Raw genomic sequence first — 12,663 nt, forward strand, 5'->3', positions numbered from 1 at the left:
ATCCCTTGTATTCAATTAGACCAATGAAATACCCTTGTAATTTGGTGGGCTCACCACCATATGCACATGGTTTTATATTCAGTTTCAACAACACAACTTTACCTCTTAACTTGGATTGGAAGAAATTATTTGAGATAATAGTTATTTTTGCACCAGAGTCAAATAATACTTTGGTTGCCTCACCTTCCACTAAAATGGTATCTATAGGGCTAGGTTTTTTCTTTTTCTCATTTATCTCACCCTACAGTACTATTTGACCACATGCAAATTAACTTGTGTCAGAGTTCATCACCTCAAAATCTTCATGATTTCCATTCACATCAACACACTTAACTTTAGTTTTTGTTTTCTGCATACAAACCCCAACTGTCCCTTCACACCACATTTATTGCAAACCATTTTAAGTGCAGGACACTTTTTGTCATTGGCTAGGTGTCCAATTCTATCACATCTATAACATTTACATGAAGTAGAATGATATTTTTCTCCACTATCTCTTGATTGTATTTTTTTAAATCTTTCCTTCACAATTTGAATCTTTGACTCTTTTTCCCCTTCTTTCACTATGACATCGCTACACTTTTTTGTGTGCTCTATTCTTTTAGCAATTATTAACACCTCATCAAGTGAGGGTTCGACCCTCAACCACAATTGCTCCCTCACCTTTTCAATATTACAGCCCAACATAAATTGATCACATATGCGTTCCTCTACTGAGCTACCAAACTTCCACGAGGACGCTAGCTTTCTCAATTCACTTACATAAGCTTCTACAGATTCTTCTTCCCTTTGCATTCTCTTAGAAAAATGCTATCTTTCTAAAATAGTATTTACTTTGGGCAGATAATGTTTAGCCAATTTTTATTGCAGATCTCGTACTCATTGAAACCTTCTAACTCCACTTCAGGAAGGCCAGGTAAATGATCAAAAATCTCCTGACCTTCCGATCCTAAACAATGAAGTATTAAAGAGGTTTTTCTTTCCGCACCCAAAGAAGTGGCACAAACCTTGGTATACCGTTCAAAAACTTTTCTCCACTTCTGCCACTTTACGGGCGGAGTGCCTGGGCTAGAGAGGAAAAATGCAGGAGCTGGAATATTTAGCATGATAAATTCTACAACAATAAAATGAAATACAAAAATATATTGTATATATTACGGTCAATAAATGTATAGATATTTAGATCAAACATGTGTATAAATGGGAAGCACAACATCTAAGTCATGGAAACAATAGTGAGCACATATCACAAAAGTGTGTGCATCACTGAGAGATACGTAGCATAAGAAACAAGACAGATTAGCAGAAGTGTGCGTATCACTGAAACATGTGGCGTTAAACATGTGATGTTAAGCCGGTCAATGAACACAAAGAGTGATTCATAAAAGTGTGCACATCACTGAAATATTCATTTAGTGAAATGCAGGGTAGCAACAACAAAATATGCTAGTACTGAAGTGTGCGTATCACTGTGGTATTTCTTGGCAAAGCGCAGCATCAATTTAGACACATTAAATGAATCAGAGAGCGCAAAGACTGGTTCACAAAAGTGTGCGTATCACTGAAATATTTCCCAGTGAAGCGCAGCGTAACAACAGCGAAGTATGCTTATACTGCAGTGTGCGTATCACTGAGGTATTTCCTAATGAAGTGCTGTAACACTTTAGACGCCGTTTAGACAGGCACTGTACATAGCTTAGTGGGTTGTTGAGTTTGCTCAGGACACGGATCAGCTGAGGATGAAGAGCCTCGCAGCTCGGTTAATAGGCATGACCAGAAAGCTGGCAATGACCCATTTCATAAGAAGCATCGTTGCCTAGATACACGGCCCGCTTGGAGAGTCACCAATGACGTGTGCTATGAAGGGCGTTGCTTGGCTACACAGCTCATTTCAATAGTTACTAATGATGTGTGCTGTGCACGAGCAGCAGCTCTGATTAACACACGGTGAAACTTGATAGATGCTAATGAAGTGCGCTGTGTACGGCGTTGGTTACACAGCACAACTGGACTGTTACTAATAGCATGTGCTGTTTACATGGCAGCGGCTCTGGTCACGCAGCATCAATTAAATGAGAGGATTGACTCATGGTGAAACCTAAGTCCCAAAGCAAAAACAGTATACATAGTTCCACTGAAAAAGAGAGAGGGAAAAAGATCCCTGTATCTAGTAGAGGAGAAAAAGAGAAAAAGGTCCCTGGGAGTCTAAAAATAGTGGAACAAGAGCCCTCACTCACCAGTTGGTGACATGCTTCATCATCGGGCTATGCTCCTCGTCAGGCCGGCACTGCAATGCCTGATGGGCCCCACAAGGGGGCTCTTTGCCTGAGATCTTTTAGCAGTAGTTAGTTGCCAGTCGGTATGTGCTATTTGTGTAGGATTGGTATGAAAAAAGAGTGCTGTTAATAATAGCTAGAAGTAAAACATAATTTATTTGGATATCTAACCTCTGTCATGATTAAAAACCAGAGTGAGGGGAGAGAACAAGGTTAGGTCGTCTCCCCTCCAAAAAGTCAAAAATATCACTAACCCACTTATCTGGGAGTGTAGTGTGTGCAAGATCCCCTATACTGCTTCTAAATTGAGGTCAACATGTTTCTCGCTTCCTTAGTCTACAAGATCTAGTGCGATTCTTCACGACCTATAAACCTACCTAATCCTAAAACTTTATGAAGCCTATAGTAGGAAATATAATCTTTTACAAGAACCCTCCTCGTATTAGTGGATGGGCCCCATCGGGTTAAGCACCAAGTTTACGTGGTCTAATTTGGTTTGAATTACTGCCACAGATAACGGCTACACCTGCCCCAACTCGATGCTGGTCCAACTGCTGTCCCAACACAAAATACATTTTACAAAGCAAACAGAACTCAAACATGAAATACTTGCTGTGTGTAGAGGTCTCTCACAACCAAAGAAGAGAATGCTGTCTCTTTAGTAGCGCTCAATGTCCCAGTGAAACTGATGACTCCAGTAGTCTCACATGTTGAGATCTTCTTGCTTACTCATCCTGCCGACTACGCCAGTGTAGGAATTTATAGGATAAATTAATGCAAGGATTTCTAAGAAGCTTGAAGGAAGATCTTTATTGGAAGAAAACAAGATCCGATCCATTTGACATGTGTTCTTCCAAGCAACTCCTCTTGTACAGAACATAACATTCTACTCCCTGCTGATGACATATACAGTGTTCTGTATCTTGCTCTCAGAATCCAACAAGTGCAAGATTCTACAGTTGCTGAGCCAGATACCACACTTAGCTGTTGAAAGATGATTATTTATAGGGCTTGGTTGTATAGCCTTTGTCATAAAAGAGATTTCCCACTGGGTTTCTTGACTATTTCTTTTTGCTGTATTTTGTAAGACCTGACAGATGTTTGTCTTCGATATGGACACATTTCATTATGTGCTGAATTCACAAACCTATTTTTCTGAGTAGCAGTTACTCCAGAATTTCCAGATGTAAGACATACCCACTCACCAGATTTTGGGATAAAATTTCGGATTTTGTGGATCCTTTTTAATTTTTGCTATACTTAAAGAGATCGCTTTTGCTTCTTTACCATTTCTACAAGCAACACACATGAAGCCATAGTGCATGAAGAGGGGTATTTTGTCGGGCAAGAAAAAAAGGACATTTGAGCTGGAGAAAGCCTGTAGAGCTGTAAGAAAGAATGGCAGGCCATGATGACTCTTGTGAAAGTGGAGGACAAGGCGACAGAAGGGAAACTTGATTATGAAACCTCACACCCTTCTCGTGTGCAATCCACTCCGAGTAACAGCAAGAGAATGTAGATGGTAGACAGAAAAACTGAAGGACAGTTGTAATTAGTAGGGATTGCTTTAGCTGTATGGAGAAAGATAATGAGTGGCGGAGGAAACAAGATTGCTGTGGAGTAGGGGGGCAGCTGTTTTGGCCCTGGAAGTGTGAAAGACTGCTTTAGCTTGTGTAGGTGCATGAGGAAGATGGAGCTTAATTCCAGGCACGCCCCAGTATCCAAACCTCACAGTGGCAGCAAGATTGTGGTTAGTGGAATTGCAGGAGTGGGAAAGCTAAAACCCCAATTACCAGCACAAGTAGTACTAAAGCATGCAGTTGGTAGCAACATAGACAAATGGGTTTAATTTATTTGACTTTCCTAATCTATGAAATTGTAAGAAGAGTAGCACTGGGGGGGGCAGCATTTTTGGGAAGGTTAGCTGCAGCAGTGAAGGATAATGTCAACAGTTTGGAGCTAGCATCGTGCGCAAAATACAAGATAAAGAGGAGGTACTATTAAGGAGATCTGGGCTGATTCCGATAATTAGGTGAATCTCTGTTTCAACATACTTGATCGATGATTGAAAGGATGTAATGTTATTACATAATCCTATAATTTGATTATGAAGGAGCACAGGTTTAGTCATTGTTTATTTAGTTAAGCCAGTATGAGGAGAACACTCACTGGCCCCCATAGAGCTTGGTCAGAAAACTGACAGATTGGCCAGCCCAGAAAATCTCTTTGGAGTGCGGAACCACAGGGAGAACAGATAAGGCTCCCCACAGAATAACCCAGGTGATGGTTGGAGTGAGGAAGATAAATCAATCTTCCCAAGGCACCTAAAGTTGAGTAAAGGAGGGTTTTCCATGACACTTTGGCTAGAAAAATCAATATTACTGAGGGGATAAGCCCTGCATACGCTTCCGATTTGTTGGGCTGAATGTTGAATGCCAGAAACCAGGACACAAGAGAGGTGATTCAGTTTTGTGCTAAGAATTCTCACACTGGTGTGCTGTCCAAGGGTATAGTTGGATAGGTTTTAGGGAGTTTCACTGAAGAAACGGAGTGGAATTAAGTTTTCATTAGATATGCTTGCTTAGGAGGTGTACAGTGAGGGCCTACTGAGAGTACCTGACACACCTGAGATGTTCTTTCAGAAGGTCTGAGTGAATGAGGCCCCTGTGACTGAATGTCACCCCAAGAGGGCCTGGACTGGCAGGCTAGTGTTATGTAATAGTGTATAGACCTTGAGCCTGAGCGATGTTTTTTGTTTCTGATCCCTGAAAAAGTGGAGGAAAAAATAGGAGACAGATGCCTTGAGAATTAGGCTTGTGGGTTTATGGAGAATGATGCTCTTGTGTAGGTTCATTCAAACAGACGAAAACATATGTTTGTTTATGTCATTTTTGCCTTACTGGATGAATCTAGTGGCTGTTATTTGTAGAGCCCACCAAAATGCATCAACATATTTTAAAGGTGCAATCTGCAATGCACTGGGGATTTGTATGTGTTATCTAATTAATTAATGGAGACCTGGTGACATAAAAAGTAGATGTGTTGGCTTGTAAAGACTAATTGTATTGTTGCAGATGATTTCCCCTGTGTGTGTGTGTGTATATGTGTGTGTGTGTATATATATATATATATATATATATATATATTACTTAGTGGTGGTCAGTATAGGTAGGACCTAGTTTCTAAGGAAAAAGCATTTTTTTTACTTGCCTATATCTTTTGTGCCGGTTGATGAATCTTCACAAAATTTACCCAGTTTGCCAGCTACGTCATCTGCTGTCTGGAAAGTTTTGGTGTGATCTGTCAAGCAGGGGCCGAGAACAAGGTGGGAGTCCCAAAACGCTTTTTCTCCATTCATTTTTCCATAGGAATTTTGAACAGCGATATTGCCAAAACTACTGGAAGGAATTACACCAAGTTTGGCAGAAAGGTAGGTCCTTTTCCAGAAAGCGACCTTTTTGTGATTTGGTGTGAATCCAGTCAGTGGTTTTCTTGTAATTAACTGGAACACAAATGTATATATATAGGGACGCGGATCCTCCTCGGATTCGGAGGAAAAGCAAGGCCCTGAATGGCTGGCCGCAACCTGACAGAAAATGTGTTTCTCGCATTGCCTGAGGGGTGGTAAAACAACAGTGTAAAAACATAACATGTCCCACAGGACACAAGGAGGGGTTTCTTAGGGATCCCTCATGGGCAAAAAATTGGCCTTTTTTTTCGGCCGATCCATAGATTTGTAGATCCTCCTCAGATCCTTTGAAAAAGCAGGGCCATGATTGGCTTGCCACAACATGACACAAATATTAATGTTTTGTGTTAAAAAAAAACATAGAAATTCATTGCGAAAACCAAAGGTTACAAGGACGTTCTAGTTAGGTTCTGAATTTAATCGTACACAAGCATAGAAATTCAGCAGTTATAGAAAGAGTTCTTTCAAGTAACTATAAATCGTGCCCTAAGGTAACTATAACTCACACCCTCGGCATGCAGTGCTAATTACCCCAAATTACTCAAAATTATTGAAGAAAAAACTTTGCATGGCGGGGGCGTGAGCTATAGTTACCTTAGGGTGTGAGTTATAGTTACTTGAAAAAACTAACTATAACTGCTAAATTTCCATGCTTTTGAACGAGTAAATTCAGAACCTAACTATAACGTACCTGTAGCCTTTGGTTTTTTTTCAGTGAATTTTGTATATATATATTTTTTCCTGTGAATTATATATATATATATATGTGTGTGTTGTATTTTTAATTGTGTGATCAAACTTATGAATTGTGTTTACATGAAAAAATTAAAGCTATATATATATATATATATTTCTAAATCTTCAGTGGGATGTGGTTGTGCTAGATTAGGTGTTCGGTATGTATGCTCAGTGTGAGTACTGATGTGAGTAGTGTACCTAAGGAAATTGAATACTTTTTGGTTTGCGGAACCCTGCCCCTTGGTGCAAGGGAGGTCTCTCATCTCTTGACATCCAAATTTGGACTTGACACTATGGAGCAGGAACTTTTCTCCAGGTGTAGAGATGCTAGACTCTTGTTGACCCTTTAAGATGATGGGGTCCATTTGCAATAAACTTACACCCACTTGACGTAGGCGTTAAGTGGTGCTGTGAAGGTACAAAAGTGTCCCAAACACTCATATGAAAAAAGGTTTTATATGTGAAGAAAGATAAAAGTAAAGGTGGCCTTGCTTTCTCACCTGTGCTTCTCCCCTGCCCACTCCACATTGCCCTCATCTCTTGCCCCTTTGCTTCTCAGTCCCATCCTTACCCTCCTAGTCAGGTCATTTCCCTCCCACCCACGCCCTCTTTCTCCCTCGCCTGCTGCTTCTCTTTCCCACCCCTGCCTTGTGTGTAGCTTCCGTTCCTTCCACCAGGGCCCTCCTTGTTGCCCCCCCAAATGCACCCTCCATGTCACTCCCCCAACTTCCTGTAAAAAAAAACAAAAAAAAAAAAAAAAAACCTTAATGCTTCCTATTTTTCTTATTTACTGATCTAACTCAGTGAATTACAAATTGCTCACATTGGTGAAGATGCTTACAAAATAAGACAACCAACGTGTCATTGCACCTTTTTCTCCAACAAATTTAATTTGTAAGGGCAAGTGAACTGGTGCCCTCAGAAGGGTTGTTTGAAAGTGTGCACATTCCAGAATTTCAACAAGCATTTGTAATGCAATGGGTCTCACTTTTGCTCGAGTTAGAGCTATTAGCATTGTAAACTCCTAACCGGACTTTTCTTGCCACATAAACTAAAAAAATTTAAGTAAAACAGTTTCACATAACTAACCGGACGTTTCTTGCCATATAAAATGAAAAGTAAAAGTTTCACATAAGCGAGCCAACGGCCTGCATCAGCGCAAAGCAGACACACAAAGGGAAATAAAAGTGCGCTCGCAGTAGAAACCTATTGGTAAAAGTGCAATTATCCATGTAGCCGGAAAAAGTGCTATTATCTATGTAACTGGCAAAAGTACAGTTACCTATGTAACAGGATTGAAGTCATGCAAAGTGCTAGACTACTACCCAGCGAGATCGCGCTGCAAAATAAAGAGGAAAAAGTAGTCCAGAAACTGGACGATAAAAAACATCGAGCCTCGTATGTTTTCAGTATTTGGTTGGTGCGCTTGAGGAGGGCTAAACACCAGAAAAGGCATGACGCATGCATGCCTTTCACTAATGAAAGCAAGAAGATTTTGAAAGGCACGCCCAGAAACCAATTAAAGTGACTAACGTGACATGGGCGTGGTTAGAAGCCCAAAGAAGACGGAGCACTTTGTGGTTGCGCCTAAAAATGAAGGAGCTCCCACTGTGTGTGGTAAATTTCAAGGAGAGCGGTGGGTTGTGGATGTGCTTTTTGGGTCTAGCTGCATTCCAGGGGCGGTGTTTTGAGCAGCTGGTATACAAAGCGGAGATGCCTATTTTTGACTACTAGTTCTAGTAATAAAGTCTGACACGACCGAGAGGCTACATCCGTAATTTTGGAAACCTGAGCTGTAATCGTGGTTTCCCAATTTACCGAACGTGCTGTGATACTGGAAATAAAAATGTTTTCTTCCCCTGTGTGTCAACAGAGGGGGTGCTGGAAAAAAAGGCTCGGATTACTTACGCTCTGCGACCGGTCCCTGGCTCTTGCTCTGCAACAGGCGAGCAGTCATGATATCACTTCAAACTCATTTGGAATCCGCCTAGAGAAGCCCGGTGTCTGCAGCTCGTTGACACCTGAACAATTTTCCGAAGCAAGTGTTTGCGAGCGCCGGCACACATAACAGAAATACATGTGACAAGTGAGCACATACCCTCCGTTCCGCACTGGGCAACAAAGCGTCGGGAGGTTTGTGGTCCAGCCGCTTCCACTGGAAAATATTCAATCCATCCTCGTGCTGCAGGGACACCCGGAGCACCCTAATCTAGGCGTGTGTTTAGGTCTTTGTTTACATAGCGGTCTACAATCCGTCCGTCTCTCTATGTGACCTCATCCGTCCGTCCCTCTTTATACTCATCCCGAGCCAATCCATGTTTATCTGTTCACCGAACCAAACGTTTGTTCGAGGGGCATTATGTATCGTGATTATATCCACACACCACTCCACCTTATGAAATTGAACTTTTTAAAGCTTGCCGATTACAATTAGTTGTACAACTATACACACAGTACACCTGACATTACCTCGCAAGTGACATAACCAATAACAACATTGACGTAATCAACACTGATGAAATTGCACTGTTTGTATAAGGCATGCTCTGCAGCAGTGCAGAATTAAAATAAAAAAAAAAAATAATAAAAATGATAACTGCAGGGGCCCAAAGGCCTCCTTTGGATCCCACCGCTGGTGCTGCCGATTACCATGACTGTCTAGCCTGGATTCCACATCATGCCTCTTTCTTCCACTGTCCTACAGTTTCAGTGCCACTTCCTGTCTAGTTATCTCACTCTTGCAGGATATTTTTCATTCCTGTCATTATGGTGGCCCTTTATTAAGTTCTGCATGGCTCTGCTTCCTCCCTCTTCCAAAGCATGAAGATTGTCTGTCATGCTGAACAAAGGTCAGACAGTCACCACATCAGGGTCAGGCAGCCAGGCTTTTTGCATGTGGTAATTAGTTGGCACCAAGCTTTCCTGGGCTGAGGACGTGACATCATCAACCCACCATGCCTGGTGCGGTCCTCCTCTCATGACAAGGGGAAGTGTCACTGATTGAATTAGACCTGGGTGCTTCAGGTTTAAGCCCTGAAGTGCTCAGGGCTAACTGTATACGAGTGACACCTCGTCACAGTGTAGGGTGGGATCAGCAAGTCTCAGAGACCCTTTCACAGACTGAAGGAGTTAGGAAAGGTCCTCCTCTCATTGGCTGATCCATGGCAAGGTCGGCCAAAGAGAGGAGATGGCGGGATCTTCCATCCGTCCCTTTCTTCCCCAAAGCCTCCTGGATTCACTCAGGGCTTTCTGCATCTCCCTCCTGCTACCCGATGTCACCACCGCATCCCAGTAAGTGCTTGTTGAATGTGCAATCCATGCATATCTGTGCGTGCATGCTGTGAATGGGTGTGTGCGTGTATGTGCTTGTGAATGAATGGGTGTGAGTATACGTGTTTTAATGTGTGGATCATGGCTTATCAATTTACACAAAATGCTGTGATACTGGGGGGGAAAACATTTTTTATTTCCCCGTGTGCCAACAGAGGATTGACGCACAGTGTGTGTGCCCCCCTCAACTACTCCTGTACATTACGCGCCACAACAGACAGCCTTGTCACTGTTTATCTATCTTTCTTTTCCTCCTCTCTTGTTTGCAGCAGGTTAAAGTCTGAAAGTTAAAAATAGGATCAAGAGCCCCAAAATGAGTGCCAGCGCCCTGCGCCTGCAACCACAGGCACAAGTAACCACTGCTTTTAGCAACATATCCAACTCTCCCCCCATCTGTCTTACAGGGACCTGCAAGGCTCATGCACTGTATAAGTGTAGTTTGCATAGAAAAGGGTCATTGCAAATAAATGTAGCTTGGTTAAGTAGAGTCAGGGAGCGTACGGAAGAAACTGCTGCATTCAGATTTGGGGTGGCGCTACTGAAGGTGGGCAGCCAGACTAACTTTGCATTTGCAGTGCAGTTTGCTAACTTTGCAGAGTTTTCCGAATTTATGTACAAAGAGAAGTCTTAGCAAGATAATTTTCTTGCAAACACTTTTTGCAGCTGACTTCTGCTAACTGTGTATTTTTATAGAACTGTCTCATGTGAAGCTATTTTTGGGTTCCTAATGAGAGTTGCTTGGAGCGGTATCCCTGGGGGGATTCTCCTCCAGACAACTACGAGTCATCCGGTGTTCCCAGACTTTACCTGGTCTGACGCCACCATGCTTGGATTCAACGTTTGCAGAACCTCACCTGGTAAAATCTCAGCTGGAGATGTACAGGCGCAAGGCTTGTCCACCCACACTCTTCAGCTCCGCAGTGCGAGCAGCCAGTGCTCTTCGCAGCCACATCCAGGATTGGCCTGGCCACAGAGTCTCACCACCGCCTGTCCCCTCCCACTGACTTGCACCAACACCCCCCCACCACTGCCGGTAACTAGCTGCTCTGAGCAGGCGGTAAATGGGAAAGTTAAACCTATGCAGAAGGATCAGGTAGTTCAGGGTCCAGCAGGTTATTCCGCATCCTGGGGAGTTTACCTCTGGATGTCATTTACCTCACAGGGGAATACTGCCCGGAACTGTTAATACCAGCCCTGGTATTTTCCTACACAGTTAATGGAAAACTCGTAATGTGGTATTAATGGAAGTTTTCTCTTGCTATTTGTTATTTTTAAAGCCCCATGAAGTTCATGAATGTTGGAAAGCTATTTTTTAAAAGTTTACAAACTTGAGTAAGAAAAACATCTCTCCTGGAAATCCAGCTACCTGATGCTAATTGATATTCACAGTTCTCTTGAGCCCCATCCAGCCTGACCTAGTGCAGATGTTCTTTCTGGAACGGCACCATCTGCTCCCATTTGCCACTGAGCTATGGAAAGTTGTTCAGTGCCAGCACCGGTGTATACATAGTAACTGAGTTGTAGGCCAAGGCGAGGGGAGCTGGATATAGATAGAAGCGTAGGGGCTATTTAAAACATGGTGACCAGAATATACCAGAGAAACCCCCAGCAAATGCTCCATGAGGAACTATTTTTATAGAGTGCAATTCCTGCAGTAGGAGGGGGTCAGCAGGACGTGTTTTCCACCGATCGGAATGACATCAGCCAAAAGGTTAGGGAGTAGTCTGTGTTCAGCTGTAACAGGTGTAAGCAGACATGTTATCCACAATCCCTTGTATGCCCAAGGTGCCTCTGTATAATAATGGGTTGATTCAGAAAACTGGTGCTTAATGCGCCCTGGTGGTTGCAGTTGTTGTGCACCAGCACTCATTTTTGGGGACTGGGACTTATTTTTCCTCACCAGTTTTTGATCCACAAGAGAGAGAGAGAGAAAGGGAGAAAAAGGAGGAATAAGAAAACAGTGACAAAGGAAGAAAGCAGGAATGCATTGTCCCAGTTGGGTAGCATAGGTGATATTGGTCAGGTAGTCCTTTTCTTAGTCTGCATTCAGCCTCAGTGTGTTCTCTTTGGTGTACTTAGTGCACTAGAGAGACTATAGGGAAGGATGGTTGAGGAAAGAGACATGAGGTGGAAAGAAAACAAAGCAATCTTGGTGTTTGGCGAGCCCTGCTTCGTCATGACAGTGGTGGGCTCCTGCTATCAACTTTTAGCCCTGCATTTATCTTTTGTTTAAGTCTCGCTACAGATAGCTGTAGGTGTTTGGAAGGCCTCATGTTACCAATACTTTAAAAGATATATATTTTTAAAAAGTGCCGTAGAAAGAGTGGGATTTGAGTGAGCCCACTACAGTCATTGGCTTTCATGGTTTGTCAATGCTCGGACGAGCTGTCCATAGAAGCAAAGCAATTTTGTGGCCTGTTACATTGTCCCATTTGTGTTACCGTAGGCGATAGTGTTCAAGTACTGCATAGCTTGCAATTCAGACTCAATGTGTGTTCTTTTGTTTATTTACTTCCTTGTGGATATTTTAATTGCTAGTTTTTGGCTTTTGTACAGGTTGCACCATCCAGTCACGGCTCGCAGCAGTTACTGGGGGGGGGGGGGGGGGGGGGGGGGGGGGGGGGGGGGGGGGGAGTGTGGCGTGCGGTATTTGGGAATATTAATAATTTTAACAAATAAAAAAACGTACCTGCATGCCGCGCCACCGATCCTCCATCTCCGTCAGAAGCAGGCAGGCACAGGTTCCCAGCCTGCCCTGTGGCCAATCCTGACGCTCCTCAGAGCAGCGTTAGGAATTGCTGGGAGTGCCCAGCCAGGGCGCTCCCAGGCAGACTGGGAGCCTGTGCCTCC

This window comes from Pleurodeles waltl, chromosome 12 (genome assembly GCF_031143425.1).
Source record: "Pleurodeles waltl isolate 20211129_DDA chromosome 12, aPleWal1.hap1.20221129, whole genome shotgun sequence".
Classification (NCBI taxonomy): Eukaryota; Metazoa; Chordata; class Amphibia; order Caudata; family Salamandridae; genus Pleurodeles; species Pleurodeles waltl.